The 9,693-nt window shown below is 31.4% G+C and overlaps 1 long non-coding RNA gene across 1 annotated transcript; it reads right to left on the bottom strand.

Annotated features, from left to right (window-relative positions):
- Positions 1-3,353: 3,353 nt before the first annotated feature.
- On the bottom strand, positions 3,354-9,477 carry LOC128557183 (uncharacterized). The gene is made up of 3 exons (XR_008371095.1): positions 6,665-9,477; positions 5,889-6,056; positions 3,354-5,394 (listed from the first exon to the last, which is right to left on the bottom strand). It is a non-coding gene; the product is annotated as an uncharacterized LOC128557183 (long non-coding RNA).
- Positions 9,478-9,693: the final 216 nt, after the last annotated feature.

Raw genomic sequence — 9,693 nt, 5'->3', positions numbered from 1 at the left:
CATTTGCAATTGTTCGCTGTGGCGTTTGCAGATATGGGCTTTAAACAACTTATAAAGCCGCCGCATTTATGTCAGCCGGTATGTTTTATCATACCTCCAACAAACAAGTGAAGAATTGGAACAGCAATTTCCTAGGTTTTGCAGATGAAGATTTGCGTACTGTTTAACGACAAGTGCCTTAAAGCTATAAATAATCAGAGGTAACGATTTGAAGCTTTGCACAAAACTCAAACTAGTTCTAAAAACCTTTATTTCAATGGATTATAATAGAGTAAATAAGTTTTTATCGTCTTCAGAAATGTCGACGAATGTTTGGATCGAAACCGCCGATATACCGCTATACTGGGGTATATTTTTTCACATATGTGAACATGTACAGGCAATTACAACGGAAGTTTGTTTCAAATAATACTTTGTTTGCCTCGGGCTCCTGGTAGGTAGGTCTTGAACAATACGAGTACTAGATACGCTAAATATATATGCACTCTTGTATAGCCTTTTCTAGTAAAATGAACTGTATAATATATTTAATCATAATCATACCCGTTTACATTCGTATGCTCATCTACTGCAAACGTCTTTGAAATAGTGTCGTTAATGACTTTGGCGAGACATTCAATAATATTACTCTTTTTTTCTTATAAGTATTCATTTCTCAACAGAAAGACGCTGCAGACAAAAGAATGGTTTTGTTTATAGACAAAAATGTAAGTTATTGCTAGCAAAGACGTTATTCAGTGTATACTCGTAAAGATATTGATTTAAAGAAGCAAAGGTAGGGATAAATAAGGGTAAAATACCATATGTTAGGTATATCATGACAATGCTAGGAACCCAATGGCGGAAAATATATATTATTTAAACTGAAGTTGGCTGGTATTCAACGATTTTCTTTAAGTAGATATTATCCTTATCTGAACAGTAAATTATCTTCAGAGATATACTTTCTGACATTTCAAAAAATCCAATTATGAATATAGTAACTGGCATTTCTCAAACAGTTTCAGCGCAGTTTCTGTAACAAAATGTTTATAAAGCTTTACTTCCTTTGATCTATTTTATGAGGCCAAAATACCTATGCGCACCTTGATCTGAACAATAAAATATATAAGATAGAATGCAACTAAGTAAATTGACAGCAGACTCGGTTTGACTGAGTCTGTTCATGGCAGGTAATGGATAGTATTATACCTCTTTGCAGCTCCTAGCACCAGCTTAATTGGAATTCTATTACACAGATATTGAATGAACTCCATGATCTGAAAGGACTAGAAAATATAACAACACTGAATCCAAGAACAGGGGAACTTTTTACGGCCTACACACAGCACTTAATTAATTGCCGTTGTTACAGTTTATAAATTCTATAAGAAGTTCCTTTTGGAAGCAAGGAATGCAACCAAGCAAAATAACAGACTCGTTTGCATGGTTTTGACTGTGGCACATACTGTAATGAAATCGAAAAACAACATGTTGGAAAATTATCATCACTCATAACTATTGCATATCCATTAATAATGAAATAGTTTTGGAAGCATAACATATAATATTTATCTCCTAGGTCTTGAAAACCTCTAGACTGTAAGAAAATAACCATCACTCATAGTTATTGCATATGCAGTAATATTTCTACCAAGAGATCACTTTAAGCGGCGTGACTATAGATCTGTAAAGTTTGTAGACATTACAAATATTGCATGACACCCAGTTCAATACTTGTCAATGATAGCAGTTATGGATATTAATTCAAACTGTACAGTAATATTATCCTCAATATCACTTTTGCTTGTAATTATGATGATCATAGTGAGCGTCGAATCATTCTACAAAACATACATTTTTTTGCTTATTTGTGCTAATCTCTAGATAACAGTGAGGCTGAAAGGTGAGATCTCTTGTTACATAGTTCACTTTTTATTTATGATGGCAAAACTAATAACATTTCAGTTATTATTAAAGTTTTAACGTAGATGTAAACTGTATACCTTATACCTGTTGAACATGCATTTGTTACTACGAGGATTGACTGTATTAACTGTCAAAGCAGCAGTATTTAAGTGCCGTGCTTTATTAACTATTAAAATGCCGTGTAAAAGTATGTCAGGACGAATCAATATTCTCAGAAATTCTTGACCCTTGGGGTCACGGAGTCCATTTAATTTTATATATTTAATTTAGAAGGTTTCGCTTTAGTAAGTTCCAGGAGGCATGAGGGTGTTCATAATTGTTATCTTTTTCTCTTCTCTTGAACTGAATCAGTCAACCCGAATCTGCTAAATCTTACTTTTTTGTATTCTATGCTTTAAAGAATCTCCTTACAGATTTAATTTAATTAACATGATGGCATAACATTATGAGACTATTTCTGTGTAAAAATGTCATTTGAACAATATATTTAAAGTTTAAAGGCCGCCACTATAATAAAAAGTGCTTGCTTTGTGGTGTACATTACTTTTTCTTTATTTATCACAGTGATAATTCACGACAGTAAGACATTTACAGCTATCATAATTAGGTTATTTCCACTTTTCTCTGTTTTATACTGAACGGACTGAAAAAAAAAACAACAACATAGATCATATGGTGGTAACTTAAGAATGTAATGAAATATGGTTATGTTGAGCTTCAGTCATAGACTTCATTGTCTAGGCAATAACCTGACAGAACCTTAAAGGTGTTTGAAATGAAAAAAAAAACAAAACACAAGACAACACATTGTTCTTGATTTGTAAGTGATTTTTTCTGCCCTATATAGGGCTATACTTATATGTGACCATGACTGAGAAAATGGGTCCAGATGAGGAATTTTGACATTTTCAGGTTTTTGCATATTTAGAAAGTATATTCATTCAGAAATAAATCCTGAAAATTTCAGATGAAAATCTTCAAAATTGTCAGTTTTATGACAGATTTTGTAACATAGATATTAAAAATAAAAACAGTACATTTCAGTTAGCCTTTCTTTCTTGTTTATTTCTCACATACTGGTAATGGCTAACAATTCTGAAATAAATTTATCTTTTGTTACAATTGCATGATATAAGTAAGATCCCTTCTTAATAAACAGAAAGATAATCAATTAAAATCTACAACAACTTCTATAAAAATATTTCTAAAATTGTGTTACCATGGCAACAAATATATTAAAATCCCATTTCTATGATAAAACTTAAAAAAAAAAATGTTAGCTTGAAATAAGGATTTTAAAAAGTAAAATATTTTAAGGTATATGTATTTACAAAAATAAACTGAAAATTTCCCATGAAAATATTAAGAATGTTTGGTTTTATGACAGTTTTTGTAACATGGGTAATAACCATAAGAATAAGATAGATTTGTCATTGTTTCTTGTGTTTTACATGCTGATAATAAATGACTAATTTGGAAAAAAAGAACCTTCTATGACTATGAAATTTTATTTTTGTGATGCTTACTTAAAACAGAAAAATACAGCTAATTTAAATCTTTCATATTTTCTATGAAAGTATTATTCAAATTGCGTTACCATGGCAACATATGCAAAACATTGCTTTTTCTACAATAGTACTTAAAAATAAAAGCTTAATTTAAAATAATGTTTCTTGTAAGTTGAATATAATGAAGTATATGTATTCGAAAGTAAAATTTAAAAAAAATATACGTGAAAAGATATAAAATGTTCGGTTTTATGACAGATTTCACAACACGGGTAATAACCACAAGAATAAACTATTTCAGTCGTTGCTTCTTCAGTTTGTTTTCACTTATTGGTAATCACTGGCTAGTTTTAAATAAATGAATCTTCTTTTACAAAAAATATTTAGATATTCACTTAAAGTGCAAAGATCTAGCTGGCCAAAGTCCTTCACATTTTCTATAAAAACATTATTAAATTATGTTACCATGGCAACATATGCATTTGATTGTTTTCTGCAATAGTACTTTAAAAAAGAGCTAAATTTGGAAAAGTGATTCAGATAACTTGAATATTAGAAAGTGGTATGTATTCAAAAATGTTATCTCAAAATTTCATGTTAAAAAATTAAAATGTTTTGTTTTATGACAGTGTTTGTAACATGAGTAATAACTATAAGAATAAGACATTTCTGTCATTGTTTCTTCATAACTTGCCTTTTACCTGCTGGTAATAAATAACTATTTTGAAACAAATGAAACATATATTACTATTGATTTTTTTTATTGTTTATGCTTATTTTAAAGTAGAATACTAGAAAGTACAGCTAATTAAAATTTTTCCATATTTTCTACTAAAATAGTGTTACCATGGCGACATAAGTTTTAAATTCCCTTTACCTACAATAATACTTAAAAACAAGAGCTTATTTTAAAAAAGTATTTCTAATAAGTTAAATATTTGAAAGTATAAGTATTCAGGAAAGAAAACTGAAAATTTCACATAAAAACTTTAAAACAGCCATTTTCTGTAACAAAAGTAGTTCTGTAAGAATAAACATTTCAGTCATCCCTTCCCTCATATTCTGTTTTTTCACTGGCTAGTTATAACTGACAATACAAGAAGTGAACATTCTTTTACCATTGCATTATATACTGTAGATCCCTTATTGAAATACAAATCCATAATTCCAATGAAATATAATTTGAATTATGTTACCATAGCAACATACATACTAAATTCCTTTTTCTAAAAATACTTTAATAATTAACACAACAGCTTAACTTTTGATGAAGGTTACACTGCTACAAGCTCTGTTGAAAAGTAAATATTTATTTCCAGCCAATACTTTAATGTAGGTAACTGAAACTACAACCTTTACTTGATGTTAAACCTTAACAGCTAAACACATCTATATGAACAGCAAAACAGGCTAAAGTGTTGTGTATTAAAACGTTTGAATTCAACAACAATTTCTATCTTTTACATTCACTTCCTTTTTTTTCAGTTCTCAGAAAAATCCCCGCCAATCACAATTTCAGTTTTCAGTTGAAGTGGTTTGGGACAAACAGAATCCTTTGATTTTTCAGACAAATACTATTCTTTAATGAGTTCATACAGGTACCATTGTCAGGCTTGTGTCATTCCATGTCAATAAGGGGGAGTAGATTTTAGTAAGTTAACTGGACTGTCACTTTTAACACTAACAATCCAGGTGTTTCTGCAGACATGATAAAGTGGTAATACTTGGTTATCTTCTTCAAAAGTTTAAAATATTGTGATAAGATATTTTCCACTGGTAGAATGTGACAGGATGTAAATCATTGTTGACCAACTGTGCAGTGTTATGACCTTTCTTTGATGACTGACACACTGTGTCAGCAATATCATGTATTATTAAAGGTCTCAGCATTCACCCTCCTTCACAGATTCTTCTAAATTCAATTCAAACTTTGCATGGTATGTGATCATTGTTGAATAGTCAATCGATCTGTGATATCCTGTAACAAATAAGTAAAACATTTTATTTTAAATAATTAACCTAGGAGTATCTTTATTTAATAAAAGCAGAGTTATCACTACTTGATAATAGATGATTCTTTCATTTCTTACAACCAATGCTCTAAAATATTGACAAACAGACTGACAACAGCGTGCTGTCAGTATATAAAATGTACTTTGTTTGTAGATTTTGATTACTGCAAATAGGATGTTCTAAAAAAACACTTTTTGGATTTATTGGGTTAACCCTTAACCTGCTAAATTTGTAAAATTGACTACTCCATCTTTAAATAGAGACAGTACCATTTATAGCTTATAGGGGGTTCTCATAGAAAATTTGCTAAGCATCAAACACTGCAGATCATAATCAGACTGCACAGATGTGCAGGTTGATCTTGATCTGCACTGGTTGCAAAGACAGACATAGCTGCCTCATGCAGCCTAAGGGTTAAAAGTGTACACTGCTTTAACAGCTATCAAAAATTGTTGTTACCTAGTAAAAGTCTCCACAGACCGTACCACAGCAAGATGTTATTTCTATCCTAGCTAGCAGCATTGTCAAAATGGAATACCAATACAGGTAGTGATGTACCATGCTCACAAGTTGTCTGCCCCTTAACCAACTGAGTTGCTTCATAAACAAGAGGAAACACTTGCCTTCCTGTAAAAAGATTTAAAAGTCTTTGGTAAAAGTATCTGTTATCTTCATGTATCTCAGGAACCTTTACAGTCTTCATTCTAATCTATATTCTTGGTGCAATAAAACTGGTAAAAAAATTCAATCACATAACAATGTCTAAGTCAAGAATGGATTAATTAAATTTGAAAATAATCACATTACAATTAAACTAAATTACAATTAATTGATTTACTTCAAATGCTTAATTAAAATTCCTATTATTTAGAACTATATTCTACAAGTTAATGAGATATCAACTTATACACATGTACATGTTGTGTTAAGCATTCAAATTATCCATGTACTTATTGAGTGCCACAGACTTTTCTCAGGCTAATAGCCAATGTAATGAAGACTTTACACCAACTGATCCTCCTCAAAACCAGATTGTTGAAATTAAATTTCAATAATGCCAGTTTTGTCAGTTTAAGCTATTTAATAGTCATAGTACATGTACATACATTGTACAAATCATTAGTGTAGAAGTAGACTTATTTTGAATTGGCTCCAACAAAACCTAGACAGAGGTATAAATAAATAATATATTGCAGTAAAATTTTATTAAGAGCCATTAGCTGCATGTTACTTACCTGATTCCTCAAAGCACATCCAAAATATGTTACATTTTCTTGGGATCTTAAAGTAAACAGACCAATTTCCTGGCTGTTGTAGGGTATATGAACCAGCTGTATAGTGGAATGAACCATCAAAGGAACAAGGAATACTTGAACTGTCACAGGAGTGACTCATACCCCCACCATATGGTCTTGTCATAGAAGAATGGCAACCATAAGAAATCTTAAAAATACTTTGGAGTACTTCATCCTGGGCTTCCACATGTAAGTAATACTAGTATAATACTAGTATAGTAATACTAGTAAATATATCAAATCTCTAATATTAGAGATACACTAAAAGTGAATAAAAAAAAAGTGTCTTACCGACCCATGTTACCACAGAAAAATGTTTTTACTTTTTACATAGGACTTATAATAAAAAAGTTAGAAAAATACCTAAAATATTGCAAATCTAAAAATAGGATTTCTAAATATAGACTAATTCCTGGAATTTAAGGGGAAGAAACTCAGTACAAAAGTTAAAAAAAAGGTTACTTCCCTTTGGCTCTAAGCCAATCAGAATGAGATATAGTGAAAATACATCAAAATTAACCTTAAATTCTAGGTAAAAGGGGACACAATTCAAGAAAAATTAGTGTCAGAGTTATGCACCTTGTGTCACATGATGTGGGTGATGAGGTGGAACATCTATTTTAAGTCTGAATCAAATCCATTCAGTAGTAACTGAGATATAATGAAATTACATCAAAATCAACCTTAAATTCTAAGTAAAAAGGGGCATAATTCATGAAAAATTGGTGTCAGAGTTACGCACCTTGTGTCACATGATGTGGGTGATGAGACGGAACATCTATTTTAAGTTTGAATCAAATCCATTTTGTAATAATTGAGATATAGTGAAAATACATCAAAATCAACCTTAAATTTAAAGTAAAAGGGGACATAATTCATAAAAAATTTATGTCAGAGTTAAGCTCCTTATGTCACATCATCTGGGTGATGAGGTGGAACAACTATTTTAAGTTTTAATCAAATCCATTTAGTAATAACTGAGATATAGTGAAAATACAACAAAATTAACATTAAATTCTAAGTAAAAGGGGACATAATTCATGAAAACTTGGTGTCAGAGTTATGCACCTTGTGTCACATGATGTGGGCACATGATGTGGGTGATGAGGTGGAACATCTATTTTAAGTTTGAATCAAATCCATTCAGTAGTAACTGAGATATAGTGAAAATACATCAAAATCAACCTTAAATTCTAAGTAAAAAAGGGCATAATTCATTAAAAAAATGGTGTCAGAGATATGCACCTTGTGTCAAATGATGTGGGTGATGAGGTGGAACATCTATTTTAAGTTTGAATCAAATCCATTTAGTAATAACTGAGATATAGTGAAAATACAACAAAATTAACCTTAAATTCTAAGTAAAAGGGGACATAATTCATGAAAACTTGGTGTCAAGAGTTATGCACCTTGTGTCACATGATGTTGGTGATAAGGTGGAATATGTATTTTAAGTTTGAATCAAATCCATTTGGTAATAACTGAGATAATAGATTTCGGGACGCGACGGGACGGGACGGGACGCGACGGGACGCGACAAAACTGACTCCTATATACCCCCCTCAAACATGTTTGGTGGGGTATAATTATCTGAAAGAAGATACATTACATGTACTGTAAACATCACTAAAAATCAAAAACTTCATGAATACTAAATTAATAATGTGATTGTGAAAGGTTTAATTAACTTACCACAAAATACTATAAAAGTTATTATACTATAAATCTATTTTTTAAAGGATCATAAATTGTTTTACACACAGCAAGGCTCAAAAATTTCAAAAAATCATCCTGTTACAAAACATTCTGAATCAACAATAATGGAAAGAGAGTAGTCACCAGACAGAAATAACATGACTTAAGAGACCCACAGCAAAAACGGTTACCATTTTATAAATGGAAGTGTCTAAACATCCGGTAACCAGAAACCTAGCCGGTGTTCTAGCCAACCGGTAACAGGACGCCTAGCCTATCCAAATTTCTATCCTATAGGGGTTTTCTAGGTATCCGGTAATCAATTTTAAAATAGTGTATACACCTTACAGGTGAATATTCAAACCTATACCAAAAAAATGATACAATAAATTTATTTCCTTACAGTATTCATATATAAAAAGATCGCCGAACTGCTAGAAAAACATTCGCGGAGAGGCTAGTAATATTGTCGCCGGACAGCTAGAATGCAGGGTAGGCGTACGGTAACGGACATCTGCATATTTCCTTTTAAAATACCTTGGCTTCTACTTGAGAGGGGACTTTTTGAGAAATGATGTGACATAGGCAGGCATCTATAAGTCTGCATCAAATTTATTAATTATCATTGCTACATGTATATTGTATTTTTCCATAATAATGCTTACTATGGAAAATGAACTAAAATTATTTGATGAATCCTGGTCACCTCGAGTAAGAAGCTGCCTGCCTTCAATAATCTTTGTGATAACCCAACTGGCCATTTTATATTAAATACACAGGCATAGTGAAATCATCTGTGTTTAGTGGCCACAAGATAAATTTCATAAATTTCCCTCGGTATGTTTTGGATTCACTTCCGGGTAAAAGACCGACTTATTTCAGTGAAAGTTTCAAATATATTAGAGAATCTTCATTAACTACTGTTTATAAACGGCACTTACCAAATCAGTAAACAGTACTACAAGTCTCAGATCCCTTCATCGTTGAACAAAAGGTAGTTAAACAAAAGTAAACTTCACATGCTTCCCTGATAAAATCCGAAACCGGAAACATAGCGAAGGGGAAACAACTGGTTTTGAAGGTGACGATTTTGAACGAAATATTTTGCCTCAGGCGTAATACCACTATTTTTTTACAGGTCTGATGTCTAAATATTCTTTCTGTAGCAGGCTGTTATCAATTCTGTAACAAGCAGTCGTACTTTAACGGTCAAACTTTTGCTAATTAAAACATGTGTAAGAAAGCTGCGCGCGTAAACTTGGCGCAACGTTAAA

Source organism: Mercenaria mercenaria, chromosome 5, assembly GCF_021730395.1.
Source record: "Mercenaria mercenaria strain notata chromosome 5, MADL_Memer_1, whole genome shotgun sequence".
NCBI classification, from domain to species: domain Eukaryota; kingdom Metazoa; phylum Mollusca; class Bivalvia; order Venerida; family Veneridae; genus Mercenaria; species Mercenaria mercenaria.
The sequence above is the reverse complement of the archived record's forward strand: the minus strand, read 5'-3'. Positions and strand labels throughout refer to the sequence as shown.